The following is a 9,618-nucleotide window of genomic DNA, read 5'->3' as shown; positions in this document are numbered from 1 at the left end:
CATAGCTAAAATTCTCCAGTCCTGGCAACATCCTCGTAAATCTTCTCTGTACCCTCTCCAGTGCAATCACATCTTTCCTGTAATATGGTGATCAGAACTGTACGCAGACTCAAGCTGTGGCCTAACTAGTGTTTTATACATAAGTTCAAGCATAACCTCCCTTCTCTTATATTCTCTGCCTTGGCTAATAAAGGAAAATATCCCATATGCCTTCTTAACCACCTTATCTACCTGTCCTGCTACCTTCAGGGATCTGTGGACATGCACTCCAAGGTCCCTCTGTTCCTCTACACTTCTCAGTATCCCACCATTTATTGTGTATTCCCTTGCCTTGTTTGCCCTCCCCAAATGCATTACCTCACACTTCTCCGGATTGAATTCCATTTGCCACTTTTCTGCCCACCTGACCAGTCCATTGATATCTACCTGCAGTCTACAGCTTTCCTCCTCACTATCAACCACACGGCCAATTTTTGTATCATCTGCCAACTTCTTAATCATGCCCCCTACATTTAGGTCTGAATCATTGATATATACCACAAAAAGCAGGGACCTAATACTGAGCCCTGTGGAACCCCACTGGAAACAGCCTTCCAGCCGCAAAAACACCCGTCAACCATTACCCTTTGCTTCCTGCTTCTGAGCCAATTTTGGATCCAATTTGCCACTTTCCCTTGGATCCCATGGGCTTTTATTTTTTTGACCAGTCTGCCATGAGGGACCTTGTCAAAAGCCTTGCTAAAATCCATGTAGACTACATCAAACGTGCTACCCACATCGACCCTCCTTGTTACCTCCTCAAAAAATACAATCAAGTTAGTCAGACACGACCTTCCCTTAACAAATCCATGCTGACTGTCTTTGATTAATCCGTGCCATTCTAAATGACAGTTTATTCTGTCCCTCAGAATTGATTCCAATAATTTGCCCACCACCAAGGTTAGACTGACTGGCCTGTAATTACAAGGTCTATCCTTTCCACCCTTTTAAAACAATGGTACAATGTTAGCAGTCCTCCAATCCTCCGGCACCACACCTGTAGCCAGGGAGAGCCAGCGCGTATGGACCTGTACCCCAGTGAGAGTCAGTGTCTGTGGAACTGTACCCCAGTGGGAGTCAGTGCCCGGGGAACTGTACCTCAGTGAGAGTCAGTGTCTGTGGAACCCGTACCCCAGTGAGAGTCAGTGCTCGGGGAACTGTCCCCCAGTGAGAGTCAGTGCCCGTGGAACCCGTACCCCAGTGAGAGTCAGTGCCTGTGGAACTGTACCCCAGTGGGAGTCAGTGCCAGTGGAACTGTACCCCAGTGGGAGTCAGTGCCCGGGGAACTGTCCCCCAGTGAGAGTCAGTGTCTGTGGAACTGTCCCCCAGTGAGAGTCAGTGTCTGTGGAACTGTCCCCCAGCGAGAGTCAGTGTCTGTGGAACTGGCCCCCAGCGAGAGTCAGTGTCTGTGGAACTGTCACCCAGTGAGAGTCAGTGTCTGTGGAACTGTCACCCAGTGAGAGTCAGTGTCTGTGGAACTGTCACCCAGTGAGAGTCAGTGTCTGTGGAACTGTACCCCAGTGAGAGTCAGTGTCTGTGGAACTGTACCCCAGCGGGAGTCAGTGCCCGGGGATCTGTTCCCCAGTGGGAATCAACGGTTCAGTGGGTAAAAACTGAGCAATATTCACACCATTATAAATAAATGTCTCCATTTTTTAAAGAAAAATTCCATAAAGTATATATGGGGGAAGGGCAGGTCATGTGACATGCTGTTTCAGCTTTTAATACAAGTGTGAGGGTGCACTGATCTGTGCAGCCTCTCTCTCTTTTGTCTCCCTCTCTCTTTCGTCTCTCTCTCTCTTTCATTTGTGTCTCTCTCTCTTTTCTCTCTCTATCTCTCTTTTCTCTCTCTCGCTTTTATCTCTCTCTCTTTCATTTGTCCCTCTCTCTTTTGTCTCTCTCTTTGCCACCGACTCTTTCCCCCTCTCTCTCTGTAATCTGTCTCTTTATTTCTCTTCTCTCTCTGTCCCTCTCTCTCTGTCTCCTACTCTCTCTCTGTCTCTGTCTCTCTCTCTCTCTCTCTCTGTCTCTAACTCTTTCTCTCTCTGTCTCTCTCTGTCTCTAACTCTCTCTCTCTGTCTCTAACTCTCTCTCTCTGTCTCTCTCTCTCTGTCTCTCTCTCTCTCCCTCTCTTCCTGTCTTCCTGTCTCTTTGTCTCTATCTCTTTTTCACCCTCTGTTTCTTTCCCTTTCTTTCTCTCCCTCTCCCTCTCTCTCTAGTGGACTGAGTTGTAGTGTATGATAATCGTATCTATAACTCAATGTTCTTATTTACAAACAGTTGTAGATAAATGGTTGGAAATGGGCCTTTTGTTTTAGTTTTGGTGAATGCTTGATTAGTGGTACAGTGTCCCTCCCATCCCTCACCCCTACAATATGTCACTGGATGCTTTCTACACATGGACCTGTCCCAGATTCCAGAGTCAACTGTGTTGATTTATTCCCTGAACACACACAGTATCACCTGACATCCTGACCCTGACATGCACATGCAGCTGTCCTCTCTAATAAACGCACAGCTTTTGTGTTCTTCCTCTGTGTCTAGGCCAATATTTATCCCCCAACCAACACCTGAAAGCAGATTATCTGGTCATTATCGCAATGCTGTTTGTGGGATCTTACTGTGCGCAAATTGGTTGCCGTGTTTTCCTACGTTACGACTGTGACTACACTTCAAAAGTATTTCATTGGCTGTAAAGCGCTTTGGGACGTCCTGAGGTGGTGAAAAACGCTATATAAATGCAAGTTCTTTCTTTTTTTTGTGTTATGGCTGCTGCAGACCTTGCTTATAGCTGACAGGCCGAGGTCCTTGTGTGACCTCGACTCTCAGTCAGAAGGTCGTGGGTTCAGGTCCCACTCCAGAGGCTTGAGCACAAAACCCAGGCCGACACTCCCAGTGCCAGTTCTGAGGGAGTGCTGCGCTGTCAGAGGGTGCCGTCTTTGGGATGAGAACTTAAACCGAGGCCCCTGTCTACCCTCTCAGCTGGACGTTAAAACCCCAGGGCCACTATTTCGAAGAAAAGCAGGGGAGTTCTCCCCGGTGACTTGTACAGGACGGCCAGGTAATAACTATCTTGACCAAGAGGAAGCTCAGCCATCTCCCCTGGCCTTCAATGGGTTGTTGACATTGATCAGAAGTTTAACTGGCCCTGCCATGGCAAGAGCGGGTTTGGCGGCTGGCTGTTCTGTGACGAGTGGCTCCACCTCTTGAAGCCTCAAAGTCCTGCCACCTTCTACAAAGCTCAAGTCAGGAGTGTGATGGCACACTCTCCACTTGCCTGGGTGGGTGAAGCTGCAACAACACTCAAGAAGCTCGACGCCATCCAGGACAAAGCAGCCTGCCCGATGGACGTTCCTATCACCATGCTCAATATCTAACCCCTTCCACCACCGATGCCCCCTGCAGCAACTCACCAAGGTCAGCTCGACAGCACCTCCCAGCCCAGCGACCTTGACCAGCGAGGACAAGAGCAGCAATGTTGTGGGAACACCATCAACTCTAGGTTCCTCTGCAAGGTATGTACCAACCTGACTTGGACATATGTTGGCCGTTCCTTCAATGTCGCTGGGTCAAAATCCGGGAACTCCCCACCTAACAGCACCTTCACACATGGACTGCAGCGGTTCAAGGAGAAGGCCCACCACCATCTTCTCAAGGGACAACTTGGGTTGGGCAGTAAATGCCGTCCAGTCAACATCACTTGCATCTTATAGGAACATAAGTACAGGAGGAGGCCATTCAGCCCCTCGAGCCTGTTCCATCACTCAATTAGATCATGGCTGATCTGTATCTTAATTCCATTTACCCGCTTTGGTTCCCTAACCCTTAATCCCCTCACCCAACAAAAATCCAGCAGTCTCAGTTTTGATAGTTTCAATTGACCCCCAGCCTCAGCAGCTTTTTGGGGGAGAGAGTTCCAGATTCCCACTCCCCTTTGTGTGAAGAAGTGCTTCCTGACATCACCCCTGAACGACCTAGCTCCAATTTTAAGGTTCTGCCCCCTTGTTCTGGACTCCCCCCACCAGAGGAAATAGTTTCTCTCTATCGACCCTATCAAATCCTTCAATCATCTTAAACACCTCGATTAGATCACCCCTTAATCTTCTATACTCAAGGCAATACAAGCCGAGTCTGTGCAACCTGTCCTCGTAATTTAACCCTTTTAGCCCTGGTATCATTCTGATGAATCTGCGCTGCACCCCCTCCAAGGCCAATCTATCCTTCCTGAGGTGCGGTGCCCAGAACTGAACACAGTCTCGAGAACCAATACTATAAAAGCATGCAGCACCTGTAAGAAGGCAGGTTAAGATGTGGAGTATAATCCTTGCTCAGAACTGAAGAGTGACTGATGTCATCAGTTGAGTAGGTTTGAGAGAACAGCAGAGACTACATGAGTAATTACCATCTCAAAAGCAAGGAAGTTGTGCTAAACCTTTATAAAACACTGGTTAGGCGCCAGCTAGAGTATTGTGTCCAATTCTGGGCACCGCACTTTAGGAAGGATGTCAAGGCCTTGGAGAGGGTGCAGAGGTGATTTACTAGAATGGTCCCAGGGATGAGGGACTTCAGTTACTCGGAGAGACTGGAGAAGCTGGGATTGTTCTCCTTAGAGCAGAGAAGGCTAAGGGGAGATTTGGTATAGGTATTCAAAATTACAAAAGGTTTTTGATAGAGTAAATAAGGAGAAACTGTTTCCACTGGCAGGAGGGTTGGTAACCAGAGGACACTGATTTAAGGTAATTGGCAAAAGAACCAGAGACGACGAGGGAAAAAAATGTCTCTGCAGCGAGTCGTTGTGATCTGGAATTCACTGCCTGCAAGGACAGTGGAGACAGATTCGATAGTAACTTACAAAAGGTAAATACCTGAAGGATAAAAATTTACAGGGCTATGGGGAAAGAGCAGGGGAGTGGGACTAGTTGGTAGCTCTTTCAAAGAGCCGGCACAGGCAGAATGGGCCGAATGGCCTCCGACTGTGCTGTGAGATTCGATATGATTCATTCCACTCTGGGCAGGAAGGCTGCGGCTGCTGGAAGTGTCGGTCCTCCGGAGCAGCAGGTGGCGCTGCGGTGGGAGGAGGGGGCTGTGGGTGAGAGTGCGCACGCGCGGCGCCGAATTCCTTGTCCAGGCTGGGACGGCGGCGGCAGGTGAGGGAGTGAGAGATAGTGAGTGAGGGATAGGAGGGAGTGAGGGATAGTGAGGGATAGTGAGTGAGTGAGTGAGTGAGGGATAGGAGGGAGTGAGGGATAGGAGGGAGTGAGGGATAGGAGGGAGTGAGGGAGGGATAGGAGGGAGTGAGGGATAGTGAGGGAGGGATAGGAGGGAGTGAGGGATAGGAGGGAGTGAGAGATAGTGAGTGAGGGATAGGAGGGAGTGAGGGATAGGAGGGAGTGAGTGAGGGATAGGAGGGAGTGAGGGATAGTGAGGGAGGGATAGGAGGGAGTGAGGGATAGGAGGGAGTGAGAGATAGTGAGTGAGGGATAGGAGGGAGTGAGGGATAGGAGGAGTGAGAGATAGTGAGTGAGGGATAGGAGGGAGTGAGGGATGGGAGGGAGTGAGAGATAGTGAGTGAGGGATAGGAGGGAGTGAGTGAGGGATAGGAGGGAGTGAGTGAGGGATAGGAGGGAGTGAGTGAGGGATAGGAGGGAGTGAGAGATAGTGAGTGAGGGATAGGAGGGAGGGAGGGATAGGAGGGAGTGAGAGATAGTGAGTGAGGGATAGGAGTGAGTGAGGGATAGGAGTGAGTGTGAGAGATAGTGAGTGAGGGATAGGAGGGAGTGAGAGATAGTGAGTGAGAGATAGTGAGTGAGGGATAGGAGGGAGTGAGGGATAGGAGGGAGTGAGGGATAGGAGGGAGTGAGGGATAGGAGGGAGTGAGAGATAGTGAGTGAGGGATAGGAGGGAGTGAGAGATAGTGAGTGAGGGAGTGAGAGATAGTGAGTGAGGGAGTGAGAGATAGTGAGGGATAGGAGGGGACTGAGGGATAGGAGGGAGGGATAGGAGGGTGTGAGGGATAGGAAGGTGTGAGGGATAGGAGGGAGTGAGATAGTGAGTGAGGGATAGGAGGGAGGGAGTGAGAGATAGTGAGTGAGAGATAGTGAGTGAGAGATAGTGAGTGAGGGATAGGAGGGAGTGAGAGATAGTGAGTGAGGGATAGGAGGGAGTGAGAGATAGTGAGTGAGGGATAGGAGGGAGTGAGAAATAGTGAGTGAGGGATAGGAGTGAGTGAGAGATAGTGAGTGAGAGATAGTGAGTGAGAGATAGTGAGTGAGGGATAGGAGGGAGTGAGAGATAGTGAGTGAGGGATAGGAGGGAGTGAGAGATAGTGAGTGAGGGATAGGAGGGAGTGAGAGATAGTGAGTGAGGGATAGGAGGGAGTGAGAGATAGTGAGTGAGGGATAGGAGGGAGTGAGAGATAGTGAGTGAGGGATAGGAGGGAGTGAGAAATAGTGAGTGAGGGATAGGAGTGAGTGAGAGATAGTGAGTGAGTGAGGGATAGGAGGGAGTGAGAGATAGTGAGTGAGGGATAGGAGGGAGTGAGAGATAGTGAGTGAGGGATAGGAGGGAGTGAGAGATAGTGAGTGAGGGATAGGAGGGAGTGAGAGATAGTGAGTGAGAGATAGTGAGTGAGGGATAGGAGGGAGTGAGGGGTAGGAGGGAGGATAGGAGGGAGTGAGGGATAGGAGGGAGTGAGGGATAGGAGGGAGTGAGGGATAGGAGGGAGTGAGGGATAGTGAGTGAGGGATAGGAGGGAGTGAGAGATAGTGAGTGAGGGATAGGAGGGAGTGAGAGATAGTGAGGGAGGGATAGGAGGGAGTGAGAGATAGTGAGGGAGGGATAGGAGGGAGTGAGAGATAGTGAGTGAGGGATAGGAGGGAGTGAGAGATAGTGAGTGAGGAATAGGAGGGAGTGAGAGATAGTGAGTGAGGAATAGGAGGGAGTGAGAGATAGTGAGTGAGGGATAGGAGGGAGTGAGAGATAGTGAGTGAGGGATAGGAGGGAGTGAGTGAGGGAGGGATAGAGAGAGAGAGAGAGAGGGAGGGATAGAGAGAGAGAGAGAGAGGGAGGGATAGAGAGAGAGAGATAGAGGGAGGGATAAGGAGAGAGGGAGGGAGGGATAGAGAGAGGGAGGGAGGGATAGATAGAGAGGGAGGGAGGGATAGAGAGAGGGAGGGAGGGATAGAGAGAGGGAGGGAGGGAGGGATAGAGAGAGGGAGGGGGAGGAAGGGAGTGAGTGAGTGGGAGGAGAGAGGGGGGGAGGGATGGATAGAGAGAGGGGAGGGAGGGATAGAGAGAGGGGGAGGGAGGGATAGAGGGAGGGGGAGGGAGGGATAGAGGGAGGGGGAGGGATAGAGAGAGGGAGGGGAGGAAGGGAGTGAGTGAGTGGGAGGAGAGAGGGAGGGATGGAGAGAGGGAGTGAGGGATAGATAGGAGGGAGGGAAAGAGGGATGGAGGGATAGAGAGAGGGAGTGAGGGATAGGGGAGTGTGAGGAGATAGTGAGTGAGGGATAGGAGGGAGTGAGAGATAGTGAGGGATAGAGAGAGGGGTGGAGGGATGGAGAGAGGGAGGAGGGGTGGGGAGAGAGGGATGGGAAGAGAGAGGAGGGGTGGGGAGAGAGGATGGAGAGAGAGAGAGGAGGGGTGGGGAGAGAGGGATGGAGAGAGAGAGAGAGGAGGGGTGGGGAGAGAGGGATGGAGAGAGAGAGGAGGGGTGGGGAGAGAGGGATGGAGAGAGAGAGGAGGGGTGGGGAGAGAGGGATGGAGAGAGAGAGGAGGGGTGGGGAGAGAGGGATGGAGAGAGAGAGGAGGGGTGGGAGAGAGGGATGGAGAGAGAGAGGAGGGGTGGGGAGAGAGGGATGGAGAGAGAGAGGAGGGGTGGGAGAGAGGATGGAGAGAGAGGATGGAGAGAGAGAGGAGGGGTGGGGAGAGGGGGAGAGGATGGGGAGGGAGGGAGAGGATGGGGAGGGAGGGAGAGGATGGGGAGGGAGGGAGAGGATGGGGAGGGAGGGAGAGAGAGAGGATGGGGAGGGAGGGAGAGGATGGGAGGGATGGAGAGAGATGGAGGGAGGGGGAGGAGGGATGGAGGGAGGGGAGGAGGGATGGAGGGATAGAGAGAGGAGGGATGGGGAGATAGGGATGGAGAGAGAGAGGAGGGATGGGGAGATAGGATGGAGAGAGAGAGGAGGGGTGGGGAGAGAGGGATGGAGAGAGAGAGGAGGGGTGGGGAGAGAGGGATGGAGAGAGAGAGGGGGGAAGGGAGAGAGAGATGGGGAGGGAGAGAGAGAGGGGGAGGATGGGGAGAGGGGAGGGAGGGATGGGGAGAGGGGAGGGAGGGATGGGAGAGGGGAGGAGGATGGGAGAGGGGAGAAGGGATGGGGAGAGGGGAGGGAGGGAATGGGCGAGAGAGAAGAGAGAGAGATAGAGAGAGAGAGGGATGGGAGGGATGGAGAGGAGGGATGGAGGATGGAGAGAGAGGGATGGGGAGGGATGGAGAGAGAGAGGATGGGAGAGATGGAGAGAGAGAGGGATGGGAGAGATGAGAGAGAGAGGAGAGATGGAAGAGAGAGAGAGGATGGGAGAGAATGGAGAGAGAGAGAGGATGGAGAGATGGAGAGAGAGAGAGGATGGGAGAGATGGAGAGAGAGAGAGAGAGGATGGGGAGAGATGGAGAGAGAGAGAGGGATGGGGAGAGATGGAGAGAGAGAGAGGGATGGGGAGAGATGAGAGAGAGAGAGAGATGGGAGAGATGGAGAGAAGGAGAGAGAGGATGGGAGAGATGGAGAGAGAGAGAGATGAGAGATGGAGAGAGAGAGAGGGACTGGGAGAATGGAGAGAGAGAGAGGATGGGAGAGATGGAGAGAGAGAGAGGATGGGGAGAGATGAAGAGAGAGAAGAGAGGGATGGGGAGAGATGGAGAGAGAGGGATGGGAGAGGAGAGAGAAGAGAGAGGGATGGGGAGAGGAGAGAGAGAGAGAGAGGGATGGGGAGAGATGGAGAGAGAGAGTGAGGGATGGGGAGAGATGGAGAGAGAGAGAGGGATGGGAGAGAGAGAGAGGATGGGGAGGGATGGGGAGAGAGAGTGGGATGGGGAGAGATGGAGAGAGAGAGAGGGATGGGGAGAGTGAGGAGAGAGAGAGAGGGATGGGGAGAGTAGGGAGAGAGAGAGGGATGGGGAGTGATGGAGAGACGGAGGGAGGGGAGAGATGTGAGAGACGAGAGGGATGGGGAGAGTGGAGTGAGATGAGAGAGGATGGGTGAGAGGTAGTGTGAAGAGAGGAGAGGGGAGTGGGGTAGTGTGAGAGTGGGGTGGAGTGTGGAGAGAGTGTGAGTGGAGTGTGAGGGGTGTGAGGGTGAGAGAGTGAGGGGTGGGGAGAGTGGAGAGTAGTGAGAGGGAGGGGTGTGATGGTGTGTGTAGTGTGGGATGGGGAGAGATGGAGAGTGTGAGGAGGGTGGGGTGTGATGGGTGTGAGTGTGTGGGTTGGGGTGTTTTGGTGTGGGTGTGTGAGTGGGTGGGGAGGTGTGTGGGAGCTGAGTGTGGGTGGGTGAGGTGAGCAGAGGGGAGTGTGTGGGTGAATGTGT

The 9,618-nt window shown here is 52.5% G+C and overlaps 1 protein-coding gene across 3 annotated transcripts in view; it reads left to right on the top strand.

Annotated features, from left to right (window-relative positions):
- The first annotated feature begins 5,148 nt into the window (after window positions 1-5,148).
- The window catches only part of slc16a13 (solute carrier family 16 member 13), a 32,619-nt gene continuing 28,149 nt past the window's right edge, over window positions 5,149-9,618 (top strand). The window contains exon 1 of one of the 3 annotated variants that reach the window (XM_067972260.1): window positions 5,149-5,186. The gene's annotated coding sequence lies outside the window, so the exon portion shown is untranslated. The remainder of the gene's footprint in view (window positions 5,187-9,618) is intronic. The other 2 variants (XM_067972259.1, XM_067972256.1) reach the window with 2 other exon arrangements.

The sequence above is a fragment of the Heptranchias perlo genome, chromosome 35 (assembly GCF_035084215.1).
Source record: "Heptranchias perlo isolate sHepPer1 chromosome 35, sHepPer1.hap1, whole genome shotgun sequence".
In the NCBI taxonomy this organism is placed as follows: domain Eukaryota; kingdom Metazoa; phylum Chordata; class Chondrichthyes; order Hexanchiformes; family Hexanchidae; genus Heptranchias; species Heptranchias perlo.
This window is presented reverse-complemented; position numbering and strand designations above follow the sequence as displayed.